This window comes from Bos javanicus, chromosome 12, assembly GCF_032452875.1.
Source record: "Bos javanicus breed banteng chromosome 12, ARS-OSU_banteng_1.0, whole genome shotgun sequence".
In the NCBI taxonomy this organism is placed as follows: Eukaryota; Metazoa; Chordata; class Mammalia; order Artiodactyla; family Bovidae; genus Bos; species Bos javanicus.
The window spans coordinates 27,596,643-27,623,177 of NC_083879.1; the positions used below are offsets into that span (position 1 = coordinate 27,596,643).

A 26,535-nucleotide genomic window follows, 5' to 3' on the forward strand; every position below is an offset into this window, starting at 1 on the left:
TGATTTTCTTTTTACTTCAAATCTAGTGAAAATTAGTTATCATGATCACATTCCTTCTTTCCACTATTATAACCACAATTTCTACCACAAATTACTTTTATCTGCTTACTAGACATCATGAAAACTTTAAACCTAATCTCTGAGTATGGCATTTTGAATACTGGAAGTGTTCATATTTACATAGATATTTAAGGATATTAAGTAAGAATTAGTAGCCTATAGAATCCTAATTACCATTGTATCCTAGGAATCTAAATATTAATCAAAATGCAAAAGATAGAGCTTCCATTCAGACTTGATTAAAATAAAAAATGCAAGTAGTCCCTAGCTTCAGCATTTTTTTAGTCTAAAGCTCTCAGTTGTATCCACATATCTTGTACAATGATGCAGAGAAGTCAGCATTATGACATGAAATGCTAGCACTTCCTCAATCATCAACAAGATAAAAGCGTATCTTTTATACACTATCAACCAGCAAAGAACATGATGAGGACATTCTATGTGCTTTTAGAAAATAAAGTTGAAATCAAACTGTTTAATATCTCTCTGGTTTTACAGACACAAGAAAATTGTGGTTTTAATTTATCATAACACCTGGCTATTTTGATAACTCAATTAATGGTTTTGGATAGATGGATGTCACCTGGCATTGCCTTAATAGGAAAGTGATATATTTTGGATGACCATGTGGTATTATAAATCTCTACTGCTTATGCTGGCCAAAGATTACTGTGCCAGAGATTACCAAGTACAACTCCAGGCTCATAAAATCAGTGTGATTTATTTAATACTGCCCTGGCCTGGACCAACTACTGATCATTTCCACCAGTATATATTATACACACTGGGATGACAGCAGGAACTGGGCATCTAATTACAAAGATGAGAACATATTTTTTTTTAATGCAGGTTTATATCTCAAAGGGATTCATAATGAATGCCAACTGAATTCATTTTTGCCTAAGAAGATCTGAATCTTTCTACCTCAGGACTCTAGGACCATATTATCTGTAGCAGTAAGGATGCAAGGGGTATTAATATGGTTACCATATTATTGCCAAGAAAGTGAAGAGAGAAGGTGAAGAAAGATTAGGGCTGTGGCACTCAGGGAGTTTCAGGACAGAATATGTACAAGAAAACCTGTGCTATTAAAATTGTGGTCAGTGTTAAAAAAAAGAAAAAGAAAACGTGTTTCAGCAGGTAGTGATATGGGCTAGAGCATATCTTGTACTGTGAAGAACACGATAAAATTCCACAGACTTGGGTGTTTACAAAAATCCTTCCTCTTTATTTTTTCCATACTTTGCCCTTGGATAAGGTTCTATTAGCAAGTCAAAGAGGAGGATAAAGGTCATGAGGGATTTGCAGTCCAGGACTCAGGACTGGATCTTGGAGACCAGGTATGTTGAATCACTGTAGGAAATGTCCATAATCTACACCTCTGGAGGGAAAAGCAATACTCAGCAGCTGGAATAGGCCGATTTGGAATAAGTATCAGCAAATTAACTTTTCCGTAGGCTTTAGAGTAAATCTTCCTAGGGGTAGGGAAGTGGTGGCGTGGTAGGAATAGTATGTGAAAGTCAACCAAAAGAAAGTCTCATGGGCCTCATTAAAACAAGCAGGGAGTAAGAAATTCTGAGGATGTGAAGAAATGAGAGGAGCTGAGACTTAGTGACTAATGAGTAAGGGACCGAGAGACCAGAATTTGCAATCTGGATCAGCTACTTCTTTGCTGGGCCGCTCTGGGAAACTGACTTCATCTCTCTATTCCTCTGGCACCTTGCCTTTTAAGCAAGCTACTCAGTCTTATCTCATGAGGCAGCTGTGAGTAACAGATAATAAAAGCAAGCTTGAAAACTTGCAAGTACACAAAAATTATATAAACATGAAAGAAGAACAAGAACTGCTGGAATGTATTATGTAGGTTATACTTGATTCAATAAAAGGCTTTCATTTGCCTTTGACATGTATTTTATTCCTTTTATATTCATAAATGAAATGATACCAAGCTTTATTACTTATCTAAAAGACTTTGCAAACCTTCTGAGATTGTTACCACATTAGAAGCAAATAAAAGATTTACAATACAAGATACTGTTCCTGATAGAATGGGGCCAAGCAGAAAGGCAATGAGACAATATTTTTTGCCCAGCAATTCTTTGGCTCTTGAGAGTTCAAAAAATGATGTTAAAACTCAGCAGTATTTCTTTTCTGTTTGTTTTATATTCTTACCCATATGAAGGTGCCAGCTTATAGGGTATATAAACTTATACCAAAAAATGCCATCTAGTGCCATCCATAATTCTCATATATGTCACTTAGCTAATTTAAAGTAGATTTAACCTAGAAACTGTAGTGTTTCCCTAAAACACATGTGTATTAGTTTCTAGACTTTGACAAAGTGATAGCTCAATAAAAATCATCATGAATGATGTGAATGTTTACATTCAGGCCAAGTCACAAATTTGGCTCTGCTTAGAAATCTCTAACAAACAAGCTGGAACACACAAAAACTTCCGACTGGTAGCACTATTTTCACTTCCAAAAAAGACAGCTAAGAGCAGCATATAGCAAACTTATTGGTTTAAATGGATACACACCTTTACCCCTCTTTCAGAACATTTGAAATAATGACTAGCAACTTCCAGTGAAAATGTTCATTATTTACAATTTTATATGTCAGTTATACCTTACTAGAGCTGCAAAAAAGTTGATTCTGTATAAATTTGCCAATGGACTGACTTTACTGTTGTATTAATATCAGTGAAGTATAATTAGAAGTGGACTGCACTTCTAGGCATAGACTCTACTTTAATGTGGTATTTGGCCATCACAGTTGTGGTAGCCTGAACTGGAAGAGGAGTTGACTTGGCATGTCAGAAGTGAAACTGTCTATTGAGACAATTTACACAAAGGCAACTTGTGTTTAACAACTTTATTTAACAAATTAAGTTGAGAGGTATAAAATCCATCAATGGATAGTTAATGCTTTGGGGAGAGGGTCGTTTTAGAATATGCTATCATTTTGACCTGTCAAATGGAATATTCATTCCAGCTATACCAACCTTTTTACTGTTCATTACATGTGCCAGACTTGCTCCTGACTTAGAAAGGTTTGCCATTCCATCTATCTAGAACCATCTCCTTGCTCTTCATGGATATAGTTCCTTATGCCATTTAGAACTCAACTCAAATTTCACCATTTCAGGGAAGTTCTCCCTGATCTAAAATAGAACCATCACACCTACAGCTTCTCTCCCACTAATGCTTTTATATTGTTGTTGCTTGATCGCTAAGACATGTTCGAGTCTTTTCAACCCCCTGGACTGTAGCCTGCTAGGCTCCTCTGTCAGTGGGATTCTCCAGGCAAGAATACCGGACTGGGTTGCCATTTCCTCCTCCAGAGGATCTTCCTGACCCAAGGACTGAACGTTCGTCCCCTGCTTGGCAGGTGGATTCTTTACCACTGAGCCATCTAAAAAGTCCAATTTCATACTATACACCCCTTATTTACTGGCCTTTATAAACTTCTCACTATCCTTCATTTCCATAAAGCATTTGACATTATCAAAACAAGACCATTATCATGCCATCTCAAATTAGTCAGAATAAAAAAAAAAAAAACTGTTTTCATAACAGTGAAATCTTTAAGTGGTCTCCTAGTTCCCATGTTACTTCCAACTTCTACCTCTTGTTCTCTCAATGTTAGGGCTCCAAGGCTTGAATATATGGATTTTTACAGTTTCAACCATTAACCTCATATGGATGATGGTCAAATTCATCTTTTTAGGTGGCCCAAATCTATTAGCCAAATTTTAGCTCTTTATTTCAGCAGACTGTTATGGGTTTTATCTCAGTATGTCATAACTCTTTAAGATAAGATTTCTGATGCCAAAGCCTATCTCAACTCTTCTGGGGAGTAGGAAAGGAGAACACCTTGAAAGCAACAGCTCTTGTTGACATCCCCATCAATGTTCACTGTTCTACTTGGGCTTAATCATTAGATGGATCAGTCAGTTCAGTTCAGTTCAGTCGCTCAGCCATGTCCTACTCTTTGTGACCCCATGAATTGCAGCACGCCAGGCCTCCCTGTCCATCATCACCTCCCAGAGTTCACTCAAACTCACATCCATCGAGTTGGTGATGCCATCCAGCCATCTCATCCTCTGTTGTCCCCTTCTCCTCCTGCCCCCAATCCCTCCCAGCATCAGAGTCTTTTCCAATGAGTCAACTCTTTGCATGAGATGGCCAAAGTACTGGAGTTTCAGCTTTAGAATCAGTCCTTCCAAATGAAGACCCAGGGCTGATCTCCTTCAGAATGGACTGGCTGGATCTCCTTGCAGTCCAAGGGGCTCTCAAGAGTCTTCTCCAACACCACAGTTCAAAAGCATCAATTCTTCGGCCCTCAGCTTTCTTCACAGTCCAACTCTCACATCCATACATGACCACTGGAAAAACCATAGCCTTGACTAGACGGACCTTTGTTGGCAAAGTAATGTCTCTGCTTTTGAATATGCTATCTAGGTTGGTCATAACTTTCCTTCCAAGGAGTAAGTGTCTTTTAATTTCATGGCTGCAATCACCATCTGCAGTGATTTTGGAGCCCAGAAAAATAAAAGTCTGACACTGTTTCCACTGTTTCTCCATCTATTTCCCATGAAGCGATGGGACCAGATGCCATGGTCTTAGATGTATAGATAACCCTTTCCTCTCTCAGCACTCATATAGACTCCATTACCAGATACATCCAGCTCTTGGCTTGTAATTTCTTCCCGTTTGTTCCTTCTTGCTACACTCACCCTTAAGTCATGCCCAGATAAAGTCTCCTAAATGTTCTCAATGCCTTAAAACTTTCTTTTCCCTACCCATTACACTAAGACCATTTTTTCTTCCTATTTAAAACTCTTAAAGGACTTCTATTGCTTATATGATAAAGTAAATATTCTTTTAGCTTATCATTCAAAATTCAAAATAATCTTGTTCTAAAATACTCATATAGCCTCATTCTTCACTTGACCCTCCATTTACCTTGCACTGTGGTATAAGTGGAATATTCCTTGTATATACCATCCTGCTCCTATACCTTTCATTATAATATAATGGCTCTCCTCACCTGCCCTCTCCTCAATTTTCTGCATCATTGACACTATTTGAAAACCTGTCATCAGTTCAAGGCTAAGGCAAATGCTTCTTCATCTCTTAAGTGTCCTCTAATGTTCCCTTCTCCTATGTCATTTACAAGCATGGAGGGTACATTGATTGCTTATGTGCAAGGAGAATAGAACCAAACACACTGAGCACCTAACATGCACTGGACACTGTGCTGGGCATGACTGTCTCATTCAATCCTCACAAGAATCTTACAATGCTATTGTATCAATCCAAGTTCACACACCTAGGTGATGGAGCTTGTAGTCAACCCCAGGTGGCCTAAATTAAAAAACAAAAGTAAAATAGAAACAAAACAGAAAACCAAGAATGGAGTAGTATAAACTAAGAACAAAAGAACTCTATGCCTGTAGTTCCATTCTATGACACTGATAACATCAGGTCATAATGCACTTACTAATGGGTGTGTCCTTTTTCCACATCTAGATCTATGGTTCCTTTAGGACTGTGTCCTCTTAGTCCTTGCCCAGTGCCCTTTTCCCTGGTTCCATTTTACTTATCATCCAGGTCTCAAATGAAACATCATTTCCTCACCCGCACTTCCGTCCCATCCCAGGTGAGGACCTCTTGTTACGAAATCTTATCAGCCATTGTACCTTCGGGTTCCAATCCCCATATTCACCATTGGTACCTTTGGGTTACACATCCCCAGATTCAACCAACTGCATAATTTATCCATGTACTGGCAATTTAACACTGCTTTAGGTATTGTAAGTAATCTATAGGTGATTTAAAGTATACAGGAAGATGTGCATAGGTTGTATGTGAATACAAATACAGATGCAAATACTATGCCTTTTGGGGCTTCCCAGGTGGCTCAGTGGTAAAGAATCCACCTGCCACTGCAGGAGACATGGGTTTGATCCCTGGGTTGGGAAGACCTCCTAGAGGAGGAAATGGCAACCCACTCCAGTATTCTTGCCTGGGAAATTCCATGGACAGAGGAGACTGGCAGGCTACAGTTCATGAGGTCACAGCTGCTGCTGCTGCTGCTAAGTCGCTTCAGTCACGTCCAACTCTGTGCGACCTCATAGACGGCAGCCCACCAGGCTCCCCTGTCCCTGGGACTCTCCAGGCAAGAACACTGGAGTGGGTTGCCATTTCCTTCTCCAATGCATGAAAAAGTGAAAAGCGAAAGTGAAGTCGCTCAGTCGTGTCCGACTCTTAGCGACCCCATGGACTGCTGCCCACCAGGCTCCTCCATCCACGGAATTTTCCAGGCAAGAGTACTGGAGTGGGGTGCCATTGCCTTGAGCATGCACATGCTATGCCATTTTATATAAAGGACTTGAGCATCCCAGACTTTAGTATTCTTAGGAGTCCTGGAGTCAATCACCCACATATACTGGAAAATGACCATATTTTGTAGCATTGCTACAATTAATGAACATTCCTGTATTTATACATTCTGCTGCTTACTAATATCCAGGTACTCACTTATTTAGTTACTAAGGCAAGAACTAAGAGTCGTACGCAATTGAAGTGACTTGGCACGCACAAACTAATTTAAGGGCAGATACCATCTCTCTCCTTCACAAGTATATCATCAATGCCTCACACAGTATTTGGCTCACAGTAGGCATACATAAATATTTGCTGAGAGAATAAACAAATACCTCGGTATCTAGGACAGTGCCTGCCTGGCATATCATAGACTTTCCTATGCCCTGATCCACTATCACTGAAATATTCCCTTTTTGGTGACTTAATAGATGGATGGATAGATATATGAACAATTCTCAAAACTCCCCTAGTCTAGATTTCTGAGACTGGCATCCCAAGAATGATAGATATACAGAAGAAAGAGCAGAACGTTTCTATTGTCTAATATATTTTGGTGCTGATTATTAAAACCATCAGCATACTACCTGTCCCATTAGAGCTCACCTTTAAGTGAGTTTCTTCTTTCTTTCCTTCCTTCCCTCTTCTCTCTCTCCCTCCCTCCCTCTCTCTCTCTCTCTCTCACCTCCTCTTTCCCTCCCCTTCCTTCCTTCCTTTTCTTTCTTGCCATCCTGCCTTCCTTTTTCTAAAAGGCAAATCTAATTCTGGCAAGAAATGTATTTTTGATATGCTTGGCACAGCTGCTTCTGTGGAGTTAGAAATGTTAAAGAATACAACACAACATAAATAGTACAAATAACATAAATAACGAATAGTACTACAGTGTTAACATTAAACTGGTTCATTTAAGGACTGGCAGCAACAAGTGTTGGTTCAAAGAAATTAAACACCTGGACATTCCATAGATACACAGTATGTATTAACTGGTGTGAGTAGTACAACCCATGAGAAATTTGTTTTCCCACACAGCTATTTCCATCTCAGGTTTAACACAGACCACGTTGAAAGACCTCTTTGTTTGGGTGCAGTGTGATGCTGTTGGAACAGTACCTAAAATGTCAAGATGATATCTCTTAACACCATAGATTTACACAGCACTGTGTTTCACAGAAGCCCAATTGTGGTGGTTTTAAAATCAGAATTGTGCCAAAGACCTGGCGCTCCGCAAAGGATGCCAGATGGTTACCCTGCAAAATCTCTTCTCAGAAACCAGGTGGGTGCTGCATCATACTATCCCGCCCAAAGGTGAAGTCCTGCCTGTATTAGCTCTGTGCTGTTCCAGGAACCAGTTCTAAGAGGAGCACTTTTCTGACAATGGAAAGTATGTTTCTTCCAGTGGTGCCTAGCATAGAGTAAGCACTCATCAGCTCAGTTCAGTTCAGTCGCTCAGTCGTGTCTGACTACGTCCAACCCCACGGACTGCAGCACACCAGGCTTCCCTGTCCATCACCAACTCCTGGAGTTTACTGAAACTCATGTGCATTGAGTCGGTGAGGCCATCCAACCATCTCATTCTCTGTTGTCCCCTTCTCCTCCCGCCCTCAATCTTCCCCAGAATCAGGGTCTTTTCAAATGAGTCAGTTCTTCACATCAGGTGGCCAAAGTATTGGTTTCAACTTCAGCATCACTCCTTCCAATGAATATTCAGGACTGATTTCCTTTAGGATTGATTGGTTAGATCTCCTTGCTGTCCAAAGGACTCTCAAGAGTCTTCTCCAACACCACAGTTCAAAAGCATCAATTCTTCAGTGCTCAGCTTTCTTTATAGTCCAACTCTCACATCCATACATGACTACTGAAAAAACCATAGCTTTGACTAGATGGACCTTTGTTGGCAAAGTAACATCTCTGCTTTGTAATAAGCTGTCTAGGTTGACCATAACTTTTCTTCCAAGGAGCAAGCATATTTTAATTTCATGGCTGCAGTTACCATCTGCAGTGATTTTGGAGCCCCCCCAAGTCTGTCACTGTTTCCACTGTTTACCTATCTCTTTGCCATAACGTGATGGGACCAGATGCCATGATCTTAGTTTTCTGAATGTTGAGTTTTAAGCCAACTTTTCCACACTCATAGTACTACTGATTGATCTTTTAAATCTAAAAATCAGTATCTTCAGCCCAGTTTTACTCTGAGCACCAGCCTCCAACCGCCCCCTCAGGATCTCTTCTTGGATCTCTGCTACTCAGGAGCCAAAGCAGAACTATCGATTCCTATCCTATACACTCTCCAACCCATGCCATAGGCTAAATCAACTTCTACCCCAGGTCCTCTTCAACTTTGTAAAGAGCACCACCATCTACCAAGTTCCTTAAGAAAAACACAGGGTTCTTATGAATTACTCTTGATTTATAACGTCCCATTGAAATTCACCGGTCAGTTCTGTTGACTAGTAAGTTCTGACACCTACAGCATCCTCTTGCCGAACTGGCTTCTCTCCTTCCACTCTAGTTCCTTCAAAGTCCACTGCTGAATTTTCCAGCAGCCTGGGTAACAATGCACACGAGAATATTCATTCCCCGACAGCTTCCTAAAATATTTAGAATGAAATAAGATCTACTGTTCTGCTCCTGCCAAAGGAGAACCCCATATACTACTTGTTTCCTACTCACTAGGCACTCTCCAGCCACAAAGGCTTTGTAAGGCCACAGAGATACTCAACACACCAAGTGATTCGGCTCGGCCCCTGCTGGACCTGCCGTTTAAAACGCAGGTCTACATGGGACTTCCTCCTTCATGTCTTTCAGACTGCTGTTCAAACACCATCTCTTCAGATTTCCCAGTCTCCTTTCTTCTCAATTATATCATTTTGATTTTTTTTCACAGTCCTTGATTATAATATCTAAAAGTGTTATTTGCTCCTGTGAACTTATTATGTGTCTTCCCACTAGTTTATAAACTCCTTGAGACTGTCAACGGTCACTGCTGCACCCAAGCATGTAGAAGTGTAACTGGCTGACTGGCTGGAAATGCAGCTAAGACCAACATCTGCATCAATGGGACCAGGCATCTTCCTGAGTCCTGAGATTTTATAACTCTTACAGAGCAATATTTGATCAGGATCAGTTACAGACAGTATAAAAGAATCTAAGTTCAATTTTTCAAAAAACAAAATGAAACAAAAACTGAGACAATGTGTCCAAAGAGATAATGTGCATTTAGGCAGCACTTAAATTCCACCTGAGAGGTGATTTTCAAGCTAAGCCCAGGCGCACCCAGGGAAGCTGGTACTCTGGGCTCCCAAGCACCTCACTGTTACCAGAGCAACTCTGCTTTAATATGCTTTTTTAAAAAATAGATATAATTGGCTTCCACAAGAAGGGATATCTGATAAATAGGATTCACCACTAAAAAAGAATTAAGGGACTGCTTAATATATATGTTTCTCCTGAAATCGCTCAGTCGTGTCCAACTCTTTGTGACCCCATGGACTGTAGCCCACCAGGCTCCTCTGTCCATAGGATTCTCCAGGCAAGAATACTGGAGTGGGTTGCCAGTTCCTTCTCCAGGGGATCTTCGCGACCCAGAGATCTAACCCAGGTCTCCCGCATTGCAGGCAGACGCTTTAACCTCTGAGCCACCAGGGAAGCAAATACATACGTTTATGTGCGTTTAAAACCTCAGATCCTAAAGGAAATCAGTCCGGAATGTTCACTGAAAGGACTGACGCTGAAGCTGAAACTCCAATACTTTGGCTACCTGATGCGAAGAATTGACTCCTTGGAAAAGACCCTGATGCTGCGAAAGATTGAAGGCAGGGGGAGAAAGGGATGATGGAGAGTGAGATGGTTGGATGACATCACCGACTCAATGGACATGAGTTTGAACAAGCTCAGGGAGTTCATGATGGACAGGGAAGCCTGGTGTGCTGCAGTCCATGGGGTCTCAAAGAGTCGGACACGACTGAGAGACTGAACTGACTGAAAACCTCAGAAAATAGATGGGCATTTCGAGTCATTGCACGCTACTGTCTTCTGGTGCCACTGTCGCAGCTCTTGCTGAGAGACCCCCCTCCTTTAGCTGGCCCTGACAGTATCTGGATGTATCTTCTGTCCCATCTGGTAATCCCTTCTTCACCCTGCTCTTAAATTAACATCTCTCCTTCCAAGCCCACATCTGAGCTGCCCCTCCCCTATGGCTCCCAGTGCTACTGAGCTCATGGTGCACTCAGCAGCCTGGCCTGTGACCACTGCCCTTACTTCATTTTCCTTCCCTGTCTCTGCAGCCTGCACAGAATCTAGACCAGCTGTGCCGAACTATTCACTTGACATTTTCCAACCAGACCTGAAATTCTCCCTTCTTATATATGGCTGTCCTAGGGCCATTCCTCATACTGACCTGCCTTTTCACTTGAGCTTGTCAGTGGAAATACCATCTGTGCTCCCTTAGGTTTCCCATTCAGCACCCCCACCTCACCTTGCCTTCTGGGACATATATCCCTCACCCCCTGTGCCCACAACTCTGTTTGCACCATTGCTGTGACACAAGTCATGCTATTTTCCTCTCTGGACTAGAGACGTAGCCAGCACTTGTAGAAAGAGATGAGACTTAGAGCAGAGGTGTCTGTTGCAGGTCCCACGTCAACGCATACTACTTGTGCAAGTTTGGACTTCTTTCTCAGAGCTGCAGCCACTTTACCTACAAAAATACACAGAATAATACTGACCTCTCAAAGTTGTAAATATTGATACATATGAAAATAATTTGGAAGCTATAAATGTGAGTGTTCTTATTTGCTGCTTGGGACTATTTCCATCTATCTTTGTACCTGCCTCTTAGCCCTGATGCCTATGTAGCAGAGTTTATTAATTTCAACAAAACTCTGAGAAAGGAGAAAGGATTCATTCTGATTCAGTGCCTCAACTTGAACTTTCAAGTTACCCAGAAGAGTTCTTTCACATCTGGGCAGGCTTGGGAGAGGTTGGGGGGAGAGGGGGAATGATTGAAAGAGAAGTTATTAGGCATTTATTAACTGAAAGCAGTAAATCTGCATGACAGATTAACTGGGGGTAGGTCCAGATGAGCCCCTGACAGGGCTGCTGTGAAGCTAGAACCATGCTGGGTCTCTCAGATTTCTTAGAAGTCCAGCCCCCAGCAAGAGCTCTTTAAGAGATAACTTGAATGAGACATTTGAATTAATATGTGTATAGGTTTGTTTGATGGCCATAGTGTACAATATGCTTCCCACCAGGCTCCTCTGTCCACAGGATTCTCAAGAATACTGGAGTGGGTTGCCAATGCCCTCCTCTGGGGGATGTTCCCAACCCAGGGATCGAATCCACCTCTCTTATGTCTCTTGCATTGGCAGTCAGGTTCTTTACTATTAGCGCCACTTGGGAAGCTCCTCTAGGAGAGGGTTAGATAGGAGAATAAGAATATGGGTTCCCTGGACTGATGCTCCCTGGAGAAGTTTTAAAGGATGATCTGGTCTCTGCATTCAAGTACCAAGGCTTGGTGGATGCAGGGACATTTCAAGAGAAGTTGTGCCTGATTTCCTCTGATTCAGCTTCTTTTCCATCTTGTAGTGCTGGATCATCATGGCAAACTATTCCGGTTGTACACTGAACAAGAGTACACGTAGGAAGATATCATTCACATACTAAATTTGTGCTTTTTTGTTATTGTTGCAAGTTTCTGCCCAAGGAAAGTCAAGTAAGTGTCTTCACCACCACTGTTGGGGCACACACATATTGGATCATCACTATTCCTTTATCATCTAGCCTGCACCTCCACTCCCCCCGCAACTCTTTAAAGACAAGGACTGTGTCTTAGTCATTATTTATTTTGGTCATATGTATTTACAGGACCTGACATACAATATTTATTCAGTAAATCTGGTTGTTTGACTGATGAATGTAGGTTTTATAAGTTTTATTAGGAGGTGTCATATTTTCCATTTTTTCTTCATTCCTTTTATGTTTTCCTCCCAGACTTCGGGTTTTGTCACAGAGATAGTACTTTCAACAAACAATATAAATCCTCGCCCAACACACAAGTTAGAAAATATGGCAGGAACCCTAATGAGGAAATCATCTTTTCAGGACCTAGTTTTCCACTCTTTCTTCATTTCCAAGTTATCAGCTGCATTTTCCTACAACCTAAAATTCAGGACACTGATCGAGTCAGTTAAGACGATTTTATTCCAAGCCTGCTGAGTATAAAGGGCTGCATTTTGCTCTGGGAAGGGATTCAAAGTCTTTCCAAATAAATGGCCTGCTTGTCTAGCTGTCAGAGTGTGGACTTCTTTGGCACTCTTACCCTAGTCCTGATTCAAGTTTATGCGCCAGAAACGGAACTTCTGCCTCTTTCAAATTCAACAAGGTCTTCAGACCATGGTCGTCTTGCACAATATGGACCTGGTATTAGAGCAACAGAGGGTATTTACAGTGTATTTAAATAACATAGTGCAAAGAATAGGAGGTTTGAAAGTCTGGCTGGGTTTGGAGAACTGACTTCCATAAATCTAAGACCTGAAAAATACCTTTTTTGTTCAAATGTTGGAAAGATTTTTGTCAATTTTTTGCTTGATTAGGATTTCTTTAAGTTTTCCTGGTAACCAGAAACAAGTTTCACAATTTGTGTCACACTTGGCTCCTGTTCCGGGGACTGAGGGAAAGCTTGCTCTTGCTTCAGTAACCCCTGCACAGTGGAGGATGAGGAGGTCAGCTGGAGGAGGCCTGCCAGCAGTTAACCCTGCCAAAACAAACAGGAATCAGTGTGGACAATGGGAAGATTATGTGGTGGAAAAAGGATAGCCTGAACGAAGGCAGGAAAGCCACATCAATTGTATTTAGAAGCTGCGTCTTACCCCCAGATTATAAAGCCTTTCCTCTGAGCATTCAGAAGATGTTGCTGTTTTACTGAAAACTCACCCACCAAAGGTCAATGGGTGGAGCTGAAACAGAAAGCTTTTCTCTTGTAACTTCCTGTGTGTCCTGGTATCTGGCCACGAATCTTTGTGCCACCGCTGGGTCCTCTCACTCACTCTGGTATCAAGCCTTCCAGGGCTCCCCAGAGGAGAAGGGCAGAGCTCAGCTGCCAGGGGCAGAGGCAGAGGGCTCAGTGGTCTCCTCAGTAGGCCCTCTCCATGCAGCTTCCTGACAGACATCATCAGCCAATGGCCGGGCTCCGGCTGGTCCTCTGGTGAAAAACCTGAGCTCAGTCCAGGCTCAGCAGAACTGACGAGGGCTATGTCCTTGAGTGTAAATGATTTTCCACTTCCTGTTTCTTCCTTTTTAGGAGCCAAAATCAAATGAATAATTCTGTTTCAAATGAACAATATAGCCAAACTATACAGTGAATCATATGACACTCATGTAATCATCACCCAAGATTTCTATGTGTTACTATTATTTGAAAGAGATCTGTTTTATTCTGTTTTGTTTTTTAAAAGAAACATAATTTTAAGATACAGTAAATCTCCATCTTCATCCTTTCCTACCTAGGAGGTACCACCTGAAGTTAACATGGATTGTTCCCATGTGGTTTTTAGGACTTTTATCACGTTTTTATTCATAAAATTGTATATAAAAATGATCTTGTGTGTTTTTTAAACTTACATGAATAATACAGTTATCTTTTAAGATTAACTTTTGCACTGAATCTAATGTTTTTGAAGTTTATTATTCCAAGTACTGGTAAATTTAGCCTTAAGATTATTTAATATTACTTCAAATTAAAAAAATAAATCTAGCCTTCTATTCAAGGGCATGCATTTTCCCCACTTTATCACAAAGAATACAATCAACCTGCTATGCATTGATTCTAGCATGTATATCTAGTATTTATTTAAGTAAACACTCAATAAATTAGAAGTACATTTGCTGAACCATAATTAACTTAATCAAATGATAGCAGAATTGTTTTCTAAGAAGTTGTACTAATTTACAAGCCCTCCAGAAACATGTATTTACCAAAACTTGATGTCAATAGATTATGTTTTGCTAATCTGATAGCCTCAAATGGCAGCTCACTGTTTTATTTTTCAATTTCCTGGTAACTAGTAAACTTGAGCTCAACTAGTGAAGTTGAGTGTATTTTCATTTTTCATATGCAATTGCTCATGTGTGTCTCTTGCTTTTAAACTGCCTCTTAATAAGCTTTTAGCTACACTGCCTGTATGCTAAATTGCTTCAGTCACGTCCGACTCTATGTGACCCTAAGGACTGTAGCCCAATAGGCTCCTCTGTCCATGGGATTCTCTAGGCAAGAATACTGGAGTGGGTTGCCATGCTCTCCTTAAGGGCATCTTCCCCACCCAGGGATCCAACCCCCATTTCCTATGTCTCCTGCTTTATTAGGTGGTTTCTTTACCACTAGCGCCACCTGGGAAGCCCCTTAGCTACATTTCTACTGTGTTATTGTAGCTCTCTCTTTTTTTTTTTAATAGTTGAATGTTTAAGTTCTAATTTTTCATTAAGATGTATTATAAGAGTTTACAAGAATTATATTCATACTAAAAAAATTTTTTTTGGTCATGCCAGTTGGAATGTGACACCTTAGTTCCCTGAACAGGGATCAAACCCATCATTCCCCTGCAGTGGAAGGTGGAGTCTTAACTACTAGAGAGCCAGGGAATTCCTTGTAGAGATTTTTTATAAATTTGGGGTTTATAAGTGGTTCCCATAGATTTTTCCAGTCTGTGACTTTCCTTTTCACTTTGTTTACGGTTTCTCTTAACTTTTAATGTAGTTTAAATTTGTTTTCTAAAGTAGTTAGATGTATTCATCTTTTTCTCTATAATTTACTGGTATTTTGTGATTTTATAAAAAAAGAACTCTAGGTTTACATACTGAAATTTCTTCTACGTTTTCTCTCTTTAAATTATCAACATATTTATTACACCCTCTACTCCCATGAACCTAAGTCTTTGAGTATATACATCTTCCATGTTTTTCCTAAATTTTTTTTTTTTCTGTCTTTAAGCCACTTGGGAATGTGAATTTGTATGTCATGAAAAAGAAGTTTAATGTTATTTTTTTCCGTATGTAATCAATTGGCCCACACAATTTGTTGAAAATTCTACCCTCTTCCCACTGATTTACAACATTGCCTGTCATATCCCAAGTTTACTCTAGAGTATGTTTTTAATGTCTTCATGCTCTCAATGATCACTTTTTCTATCTCTAAACCAGTATACTATACTTTTAAAACTATAATAATTTTGTTAAAAGTCTTAGTATAAGTAATTTTTATCTTTATCTTCCTTTTTTCCTTCCCCTACTTTTCTTTCTTCCAGATTTTCCTGGCTTTTGTTGACCTTTTACTCTTCCATAAGACTGCAAAATCAGCTTGTCCAGTTCTTCAGGAAATCCTGGTGAGAACATGACTGCAATTATATTGAATTTATGAATTAATTTGGAGAAAATTGATGTCTTTATAATCTTTTCATACACAAAAACATGGATTTTAACAGGTCTTCATTTATATCTTTCAATAAACTTTCACAAATGTTTTCTTTATAAATATGAACATTTTTGTTAAGATTTCTAGATAGCTTATTAATTTAGTTAATATAAATTATATCTTTTACAATTATATACTTTAATTATTTGTTGCTCACTTATAGAAAAGAAAATGATATTTTCATATTCTATACACTATCTTGATAAAATCCAAAATTCCTTATTTGTTCCAATAATTTGTATAAGTTTCAGACTATTCTGTGTGGACAATCATATCAATGCTGAAAGTTTTGTTATGCCTTTCTAATTAGTATAGCTGTGTTCCCTCCCCTACTTTCAGTTTGTGCCAACAGAAAAGAAACAATGATAGCTGGAAAACTTTCTCAATGGCACCCCACTCCAGTACTCTTGCCTGGAAAATCCCATGGATGGAGGAGCCTGGTAGGCTGCAGTCCATGGGGTTGCTAAGAGTTGGACACAACTGAGCGACCTCACTTTCACTTTTCATTTTCATGCATTGGAGGAGGAAATGGCAACCCACTCCAGTGTTCTTGCCTGGAGAATCCCAAGGACGGCGGGGCCTGGTGGGCTGCCATCTATGGGGTCACACAGAGTCGGATACGACTGAAGCGACTTAGCAGTAGCAGCAGCACTGTTTTACAAAATCATCCATTTGTCAAACTTCACAAATCCATTACCATGGATCATTGTTCATGATATCTCATATTATCTTTAAACACTGCTATTGTATGTGTGGCTATATTGTGTATTCAGTCCTAGTAAGAGGAAGTGTGAGATAATGTAAAGCAATTTAGTCAGAAGCAGCAGCTTAATCCACAGCCTTGGTGTTTATGAGCTGCGCGACTTTGGGCAAGTCACTTCTCAGAGATTCAAGTTGTTTTTTGGTAAATTAGGTCAGGGCTTTTTTTATAGATAAATTTGCTCTCTCTTCCAATAAAGCACTTTCTTCAAATTAAGTCTAACACTGAAGCAGATCAAAGTGGAATAATTCTGTTGAAGAAGAAAGTGCCATTCTAGCCCACCCCTAGGAAGCCCCTGAAGCACTTCCACCATGCCCCCTAGGGCTAGCACAGCTTCCACTACTAGAGTACCTTGCAAGGGTTTGAGGTGAACTTTCCTTGAGCTGGCATCTAGCCAACAGCCAATACTCAGCCAAAGTGATTATAAGTACAGTTTCCATGAGGACTAAAAAGAGTCATCCAGGTTTCCTAGCAACAGAAATCAAGGTCCACTAGCTACAACAGAGTAAAAAACATCCTTTCAAACATGGGAAAAGATGGTTAATTGAGTTTAATCCTTACTCTTTATAATGATGCAACAAATAGAAGTGATCTTCAGGGCAACAATAATTTTCCAGTTTCTTTACCTTCAATCTTCCACTGTCTCCTGAGATGCAACATGACAATTGTCTACTAAAAGACAAGAGTAGAATTTCCATTTTACTGAAAGGTGCTAGTGACTTTTTTTTTCCTTTTGTGACCATTTTATTTGAGAAAGGAAATAAATGAGAGGAGAATGATAATAATGGGAGTATTTTCTTCTTTCATAACATAATACATGGAGGAAATATTCAAACACAAGTTGAGGGATAGCATTGATCTCTTTATTTTTTTTTTTTTAATGAGCAACATGTCTCCATTTTATAAATTAGAAAAATTCACTCAGAGGTTAAGGAATTCATTTAAGCTCTCAGGCCTGTTACATGGAAGATCCAGGGGGAAAAAATAATTTTTTAGAAGGCTGATTTATAATTTTTATTACAGTATTAACTTATTATAATGATTTGGCCAAGGGTTTATTTATAATTTCCTTGTTTCTCCCTAGTTTTCACTTTAGAAAAATTTAAGCCTAGAGCAAAAATAGATTATGAATAGCATATGGACTTCACCTAGATTCACAAATTAACATTTTATCCATTTGCTTTTTTTGTACGTATGTGTATATGCATTTTTAGGCTTAACTATTTAGTTACTTGGGCTTCCCAAGTGGCTCGAGGTAAAGAATCCACCTTCCAAGCAGGAGACGAAAGTTCAGTCCCTGGGTTGGGAATATCCATTGAAGAAGTAAGTAAGTAAGTAAGTGAAGTCGCTCAGTCATGTCCGACTCTTTGTGACCCCATGGACTGTAGGCCACCAGGCTTCTCTGTCCATGGGATTCTCCAGGCAAGAATACTGGAGTGGGTTGCCATTTCCTTCTCCAAGGGATCTTCCCAACCCAGGGATAGAACCCGGGTCTCCTGTTTTGCAGGCAGGCACTTTAACCTCTGATTCACCAGGGAAGCAAGGAAATGGCAACCCTCGACAATATTCTTGCATGAAAAGTCCCATGGACCAAGGAGCCTGGAGGGCTACAGTCCATGAGGTTGCAAAGAGTCAGACATGACTTTGCAACTAAACAACAACATTTAGTTACTTGAGAAACAGCAACTTACAAATACTTTATATTATATATCTTATGATATATATTATTACACCCAAAATGCTATTAACTATCCATGAAAATTAAGTAAATTGACTATCATCTAATACAGCCTATATTTAAATTTCTCCAATTGTCTTTTTAATTAGAGGATAATTACTTTACAATATTGTGATGGTTTCTGCCATGCATCAACATGAATAGGCCATAGACATACATCTGTCCCCTCCCTTTTGAGCCCCCCTCCCGCCTCCCTCCACATCCCACTTTTAAGCCAATAGGTTGTCGCAGAGCACCAGCTTTGGGTTTCCTGTGTCATACAGAAAATTCCCACTGGCTATTTATTTTACATAATGTAATGTACAGGATTCAATGCTATTCTCTCAAGTAATCTCACCCTCTCCTTCCCCTACTGTGTTCAAAAGTCTGTTGTTTATGCCTTTGTCTCCTAAATTTCTCCAACTGTCTTAATACTCTTTCAGTATGTTAAGATGTTTAACATACTGGATCCAATTAAGATTTGCACTATACATTTGTTTTTTTATCTTCCTTTTTTTTTTTTTTTTGGTTTGGTCTTCTTGATCACTTTTATCTCTAGTGTCCTCTCTCTAGTCTGTTTTTCATGACACTGACTTTTTCTGAGTCCAGAATAGTATTTTCTGGAAAGTGCCACATCCTAAATTTGTATATTATTTCTTTATGAAATGATATAGGCTAAACATTTTTACCAAGAAAATTACATAAGTGATCTTGTATACTTATTATATCACATTAAACAAAATCAGGTGATAACAAAATCAAGTGGTTTCCCTACTGGTAAGGCTGTTTGATCACTTAGTTAAGACGGTGATTAAGCTCTTCATAATAAAGGTACATTTTTCATTTGTGGTATTTTTAAGTAATGTTAATTGTGAAACTTTGAGATTATGTGATTTAGTTCCACATTAACTTTTAAGCTGATGATTTTAGCATCTATTGCTGATCCTGATCTTGCCAGAATCATGTATTAATACTGACAGTTGTAAAATGGTGATTTTCTTAGTTCTATCCATTCCTTTCACACTTATTAGCTGGTATTCTGTTTAAAAGATGAGTCCTCTCTCTCTCTCTCAGTGGTTTTCTGTGTCTGTCTCTCTCTCATTGCTAGTTCAGCAGGCACTGTGTACTGCCTTTTAAAAGTGCTGTTTTTGATAAAAACTCCTCCATAAAAAGACCTGCTTATAGGAAATGTTCAGTTGGCAAGGCAGAGTAATTTAAGATTATTTGTCCACAGTGTCTTCCAAAGGCTTAATGAGGAAGGTAGAGCCAATTATCTTCATCTGAGCTTCCAGGAATGCAGATTTTACTTATTAATAAGGAAACTGATGAACAAGGTTATTAAGTAACTAATGAAAATAGAGAAGTGTCTATAAAAATAAAAAAAAAAGGATAGGAATCTTTCTTAAGAGTGTTGCTGAAATTCTCAAACTTCGCACCAGATTACCAAGCTAAAGAAAAGAGTTCAAGGTGTTTTTCTTTGGAAGTTTTTGGGCTCCTTAAAGGAAAGGGTCTATTTCCAGTGCTATGAGTGTAATCATTGCAGAAGGAGTTCACAGAACATGTGAAATGTTTCAAGGCTGACATCAATGTTTCCTTAATTGCTGCTTTTCAAATAGTGTGTGTGTGTGTGTGTGTGTGTGTGTTAGTTGTGTCCAACTCTTTGTGACCCCATGGACTGTAGCCTGCCAGGCTCTAAGGAATTTTCCAGTCAAGAATACTGGAGTAGGTTGCCATTTCCTACTCCAGGGAATCTTCCCAACCCAGGGATCAAACCTACATCTCTTGCATCTTCTGCACTGACAGGTGGATTCTTTACCACTGCACCACCTGGGAAGCCCCTTCAAATAAATTAACGGGAGCAAAACATACACTTAGTTTAGGTCAGGATGTCTGAAATAAAAACAAGCACAAGAGGATCAAAGATGGGGCTGTTTCTCAAGTGAAGTTGAAAGAAAAACAACTGGATGATGTTTTTCTGAAGTTTCCACGTTTTGAAACTCCCTCCTTGCAGATATCACTGCCAGAAACTTTCTTACATCATGACAGTTTGTGAATATTTCCTTAACTTGTTATAAAGGAAAGAAAGCTCTTGAGATCCAGATTTCTTATGATCATGAATCACTCAGGAAACATTAAGGAGGGTTACTGCTTTCTTGGCATGGATTTACAAGTTAGTGAACCAAAGATGAAAAAGACCCATCCCCTGATGGCACCTCCAAAATTTCTATCTAGAATTTTAAGAAATAAATTTTGGAGCTAAGAGATTTGTTATGAAGCTATATTTGCAATTCTGGTGAAGTTTTTTTTTTTTTTTTTTTTTTTTTACTTAGATTATATGTTTTAGGTCAATTAAAAAACTGGCAAAGTTTTTTTGAAGATGTCTTTACTCATTCTCTACATAAGACTGAGAAAACATCAGTTATGTTTATATCAAAAAAAGGAGGAGAAGTTACTGATGGAAATTATGAAAAAGTTATGATTTCTTCTCTCACATTATATGATAGCAGCATTATTTCTACACTTGAGGACCTTGGTTTTAACCAGGGGTGATAAATACATAAGCAAATCATTATATAAGACAGTTTTAGTGGGATAGATGAATGAACAAAAAGACATTAACAAAAAGACACTAAAATCATTTGAGTTTGACTAGGAGCCTAAGGGCACAGCTATAATATTTTCCTTCAGAGACATTTGTGGATAGAGCTTGATATAAAATTTGGACCTCTTCCCTTTATCCTTTTGTTTCTATCCTAAAATCAAAAGTTCCTAAGGAAATTTGACATGCATCAAACCATGTTTTTCTATGTGATAGTTCTAGGGAGGACCAAGTTCAAAGGAAGCCGTGTGAGTGGGTTATAGGTACAAAATCTCTGGCAGTAGAAGAAAGAGCTTAGCAGGAAGAAATTGAGACTCCTCACTTCCTCACTGAAGACCCTGGGCTCCCCTCTGCCTGCCTGCCTGCTCTCCCTCTCCAAGAAGTGGGAGATAGCTGTGGGTTTCCAACTGGGCAGAACTTTAATAAAATAACTGATGTTTTCAGAGAACAACAACAACAACAAAAAACAACATTAATGCCAACCCAGGGAGAAAGATCAAGGGCTCCTTGATGGCCATGTGAGGAGTGCCCTAGAGGCTGGGTTTCAGTGGTAAAGATGACATGACCAATAGGCACATTATTGAGGAAAAATTGCAGAATAAACAGCAGTATTCACTCATTTATTTTTCTGTCAGTAAGACATGTCACAGTTTAAATCTACCAACTAAGAGCCATTAACATTAATCCAATTTCAGATTAGAGTTTGAGCTTCTTGAAGGCAAGGATCAAATCTTATTTATCTACATTTCACCAGTGCCTACTGTTCCACCCACCACATAGTGGAATAAAGATAGTGTGACTAAATGGGAAGAGTCTTGATAATTCTCTTAATCAATATATAGGAACACAGGAGCATAGCAATGGTCAGTAATGACATATATGCCATTTATATCACTGTGTGAGTTAATGACATAAACCATGATGAAGAGACCAACAGTTAGCCTTTAAAACAAGATGATTGAAACAAATATAACTTTTCAATTTCTATGATAAATATATGCTGTTTCCATGTTCAGGCAACCCCTAATAATGACAGTAGCCATCAACTTAGTAAATCACAGCTTAGAACACACTATCAATTCACGTATTATATGATTTGCTGATGGTCCCTGCAGTCAATTTGGTAGTATTTGGAAGAGCATCTGATTTCAAACTCAGGTTACAAATCCCAGAGAGAAATGAATAAAGAATTGGCTGTTCTAACATTTAAGTTTCAATATAATTTGTAGAAAGCCAGTTAGAAGCTGTGTTTGTTGGTTTTAATAGAGCTGTCTTGCAAAAATTCGTAGAGTATTTTAGGGTGTGATTAAATCACTGGGATTTAAATCTGGCCACTCCATAATTGCTAAAATCTGTGTCATGTTGACACAAAAAAACTTTTCCAAATTACTGCTCTATTATTTTGCAATAAGCTTTAATTGGTATTTAGCTCCCCTGAGTGAATCTGTTCTTAAGGACAAACATTAAGTCATTTGTTTAGAGTTCATCTATATATGCACATCTCATTTATGTTTATTGAAGATTTTATTATATATATATCAGTTCAGTTCAGTCGCTCAGTCGTGTCTGACTCTTTGCGACCCCATGAATCATAGCACGCCAGGCCTCCCTGTGCATCACCATATATATACACATATATTTATACATATATATGTTAATATAAAAAGGAGATGGTGGCAAGATGTTCTTACTCAATGTCAGAGTTTTTAAGTAATTCTAAAATAATATGAAGGTTCCTCAAAAAATTAAACATAGAATCACCATATAATCTAGCAACTTCATTTCTGGGTATACACTCAAAAAAACTGAAAGCATGTACTTTGACACACATTTGTACACCCAAATTCCTAGCAGCATCACACACAACAGCAAAAATGTAGAAGCAACCCAAGTTACCACCAACAGATGAATGGATAAACAAAACAAAGACTATATGTACATGTGATGAAATATTGTTCATCTTTACTAAGGAAGGAAATTTAGTTACCTTTTACAACATGGATTGCAGACATTATGTTAAGTGAACTAAGTCAGTCATATATAGAAAAACACTATATGATTCCACTCATATGGGACTCATAGAGCAGTCAAATTCATAGAGACAGAAAGTAGAATGGTGGCTGCCAGGGGCTGGGGGAGTTAGTGTTTAATGGGTATGGAATTTCAGTTTGGGAAGATAAGTTTTGGAGGTGGATGGTGGTGACGGTTGCACAACAATATTAATGTATTTAGTGCCACTAAACTAGACACTTAAAATGGTTAAAATATTAAATTTTATTTATGCTGCTGCAGCTAAGTCACTTCAGTTGTGTCCGACTCTGTGTGACCCCATAGATGGCAGCCCACCAGGCTCCCCCGTCCCTGGGATTCTCTAAGCAAGAACACTGGAGTGGGTTGCCATTTCCTTCTCCAGTGCATGAAAGTGAAAAGTGAAAGGGAAGTTGCTCAGTCGTGTCTGACTCCTCATGACCCCATGGACTGCAGCCCACCAGACTCCTCCGCCCATGGGATTTTCCAGGCAAGAGTACTGGAGTGGGGTACCATCGCCTTCTCCAAAATTTTATTTATATTTTACCACAATTTAAAAATTAAATAATTAAAAAATAATCCTAATATTTTAGCAAGGTCTGCTGGAAAACTGAATTTTACTATTTAAGCAAATTATACTCTAGAGGTTATTTTACCTTTTGTGGGATCTCACGATGTAACCAGAAATGAGATAATTATCTCATTTAATTATCTGTAGCCTGCCAGGCTCCTCCAGCCATGGGCTTTTTCAGGCAAGAATACTGGAATGGGTTACCATTTCCTTCTCCAGGGGATCTTCCCAACCCAGGGATCGAACCCGGGTCTCCCACATTGCCTCCCACATTGCATGCTGACTCTTCACCATGTGATTCTCCAGGGAATCTCTGAATTTTATTTTCAGTTTAGTTCAGTCACTCAGTCATATCCGACTCTTTGCGACCACATGAACCGCAGCATACCAGGCCTCCCTGTCCATCGCCAACTCCCAGAGTTTATTCAAACTCATGTATATTGAGTTGGTGATGCCACCCAACCATCTCATCCTCTGTTGTCCCCTTCTTCTCCTGCCCTCAATCTTTCCCAGCATCAAGGTCTTTTCAAATGAGTCAGCTCTTCGTATCAGGTAGCCAAAGTACTGTAGTTGCAGCTTCAACATCAGAACTACCAGAGAACACCCAGGACTGATCTCCTTTAGGATGGACTGGTTAGATCTCCTTGCAGTCCAAGGGACTCTCAAGAGTCTTCTCCAATACCACACTTCAAAAGCATCAATTCTTTGCCACTGAGCTTTCTTTATAGTCTAACTCTCATATCTCCATATATGTAGTCTCCATACATGACTACTGGAAAAACCATAGCCATGACTAGAGGGACCTTTGTTGGCAAAGTAAAGTCTCTGCTTTTTAATATGCTGTCTAGGTTGGTCATAACTTTCCTTCCAAGTTGTTTTTTAATTTCATGGCTGCAATCACCATATGCAGTGATTTTGGATTTTATTTATATTTTACCAAAATTTTAAAAATAAATGATTTAAAAAGTAACCCTAATATTTTAGTAAGGTCTGCTGGAAAACAAACTAAATTTTACTGTTTAAGAAAATTATACCCTAGAGGTTATTTTACCTTTTGTGGGATCTTGTGATGTAACCAGAAATGGGATAATTAATTATGGTGGAAAGAGCCTTGGCAGAGTCAGTACTTCAAACAAGACTTCTCGTAGAACTTGGTAGGTAGGTCTTGTCGAACCTAAAACCCGTGCAAGGCTCAGAACATAGTGGGTATCTTCAAAGTTGGATAGAAAGACATCACAGAAATTAGGGAAGCAGCTGCTACCTGAAGAGCCCAGGCAATTACCACCTTCAGGGATTCTGTCAGTCCTGGATAAAGGAGAAAGGAACTGATCCCATCTCTAGAGAGATGAGATGTGCTGGGCAAATGTATCTGACACAGGAATTCAATCCAGAGACTGAGACACACAGTGGGGGTTGGGAGGCAGTTTAAGAGAGGGTAGTCTTGGAATAAGAAGACTGGTATTAGTATTTGGAGCTCAAGTTCAGAGAATGTAGTAACTTATGCTGTGGCCCCTTGGAATTGAACTTGGCTTCTTAAATCCTTTCCTGACTTAAGCAAGACTGGCATGGGGCTGAATTTTCAGTTGGAAGTCATGTGGGTCTAATTATTCCAGAGGAGAGAGTTCAGAGGTTGTGGGTACAGTGAAAGTGAAAGGGAAGTCGCTCAGTCGTGTTCGACTCTGCGACCGCACAGACTGTAGCCTGCCAGGCTCCTCCATCCATGGGATTTTCCAGGCAAGAAGACCAGAGTGGGTTACCATTTCCTTCTCCAGGGGATCTTCCCAACCCAGGGATGGAACCAGGGTCTCCCACGCTGTAGGCAGGCTCTTTACTGTCTAAGCCAACAGGTAAGCCCTGAGTGCAGAGGAAGTGGAAAAGCTGAGGTTAGGTCTTGAGAGTTTAAGAAAAGTTAACATCCTCCACTCCACAATTTGGTGAACGTCCTTGTCATGGTTTACACACACACAAACAGATCCTCAGCCCTGGAATGTTGACCCCTTGTGCTGCCAAGCATCTCAGGAATCTTCCCATTCCTCTATCAGCTGCCCGGCACCATTCCGTAGTCCCACTGGCTCTCCTGATAATGTTCTGAGCCCAACCATTCCCAATCTAGTTCTCTTTCCAATAGACTCCAGCCCATATACAGGGCAGAACTTTTTGAAAGGGTTCAGAGTTAGGGCTGTATTAGTTCCACTTGGTAGAAAGTAATCAATAAACATCTGTTGAATTTTGTCAAAAATTTTCTCAACAAACAAAACTTTTTCAATGTATTCGATTTTTTCAAGTTCTCAGCGTACCCTGGTGCCAAAAAGGTGGCCTGGGATGGAATCAGGAGCTAGCTATTAACAAGCCCTATGATCTTAAAGTATTTCTTTTTTGCTCCCCTTATAAAATGATTCTTTTAAGTCCTCAAAAGACATTCTTGTTCCAAAGTGTTAGATTATCAGGGCTCACAATTGCACCTCTGATGCCTGGGGTCTCCCATTTCCTGTAAATAGTTAATCCCTGGCAAGGGCATGAAGCCTTAGGGTTCTATCCCATCATCAGTCTACTAAGCCACACTATATTTCTTTCTAATCATCTTATGACTCCTTCCTGATCTCAGATCTGAAATAAACCTTTCAGATTTGGGGATAAATTATGGCAAAAAAAAAAATTGAATTAAACATATAGGGTATAAAACAATGGCTTGAAAACTGGTACAAATTTTAATAATTATTTTCATATTTTGAATACGAAAGATGATTTGATTTATATGCTTGAATAACTAAAAAAAGAATCTTTTAAAGCTGAATTTTAAAAATCTGTTCACTAGTCTCAAACCACTTGGCTTCATTGCTTTTTAACTAAAATAAAGTGAACTAATTCTGATTAAATTTGGGTGAGGAAAAAATCTTCAGTATAGGTAACAAATTATATGCCAGATATTGGCTTCTTATGATTCCAA

At 39.3% G+C, this 26,535-nt stretch overlaps 1 protein-coding gene and 1 long non-coding RNA gene across 6 annotated transcripts in view; one reads left to right on the forward strand and one right to left on the reverse strand.

The window, feature by feature from the left end:
• The window catches only part of STARD13 (StAR related lipid transfer domain containing 13), a 492,565-nt gene that overhangs the window by 37,677 nt on the left and 428,353 nt on the right, over positions 1 to 26,535 (forward strand). For 2 of the 3 annotated variants that reach the window (XM_061434800.1, XM_061434804.1), the window contains exon 2: positions 15,747 to 15,824. The gene's annotated coding sequence lies outside the window, so the exon portion shown is untranslated. Of the gene's footprint in view, positions 1 to 12,074; positions 12,161 to 15,746; positions 15,825 to 26,535 lie in introns of those variants that run through there. The other variant, XM_061434801.1, reaches the window with a different exon arrangement.
• Positions 12,154 to 26,535, reverse strand: part of LOC133258327 (uncharacterized) — a 52,885-nt gene continuing 38,503 nt past the window's right edge. The window contains exons 4-5 of one of the 3 annotated variants that reach the window (XR_009739953.1): positions 12,990 to 13,201; positions 12,154 to 12,864 (exon numbers count right to left, since the gene is read on the reverse strand). This is a non-coding gene — a long non-coding RNA (uncharacterized LOC133258327). Of the gene's footprint in view, positions 13,202 to 16,072; positions 17,346 to 26,535 lie in introns of those variants that run through there. The other 2 variants (XR_009739950.1, XR_009739952.1) reach the window with 2 other exon arrangements.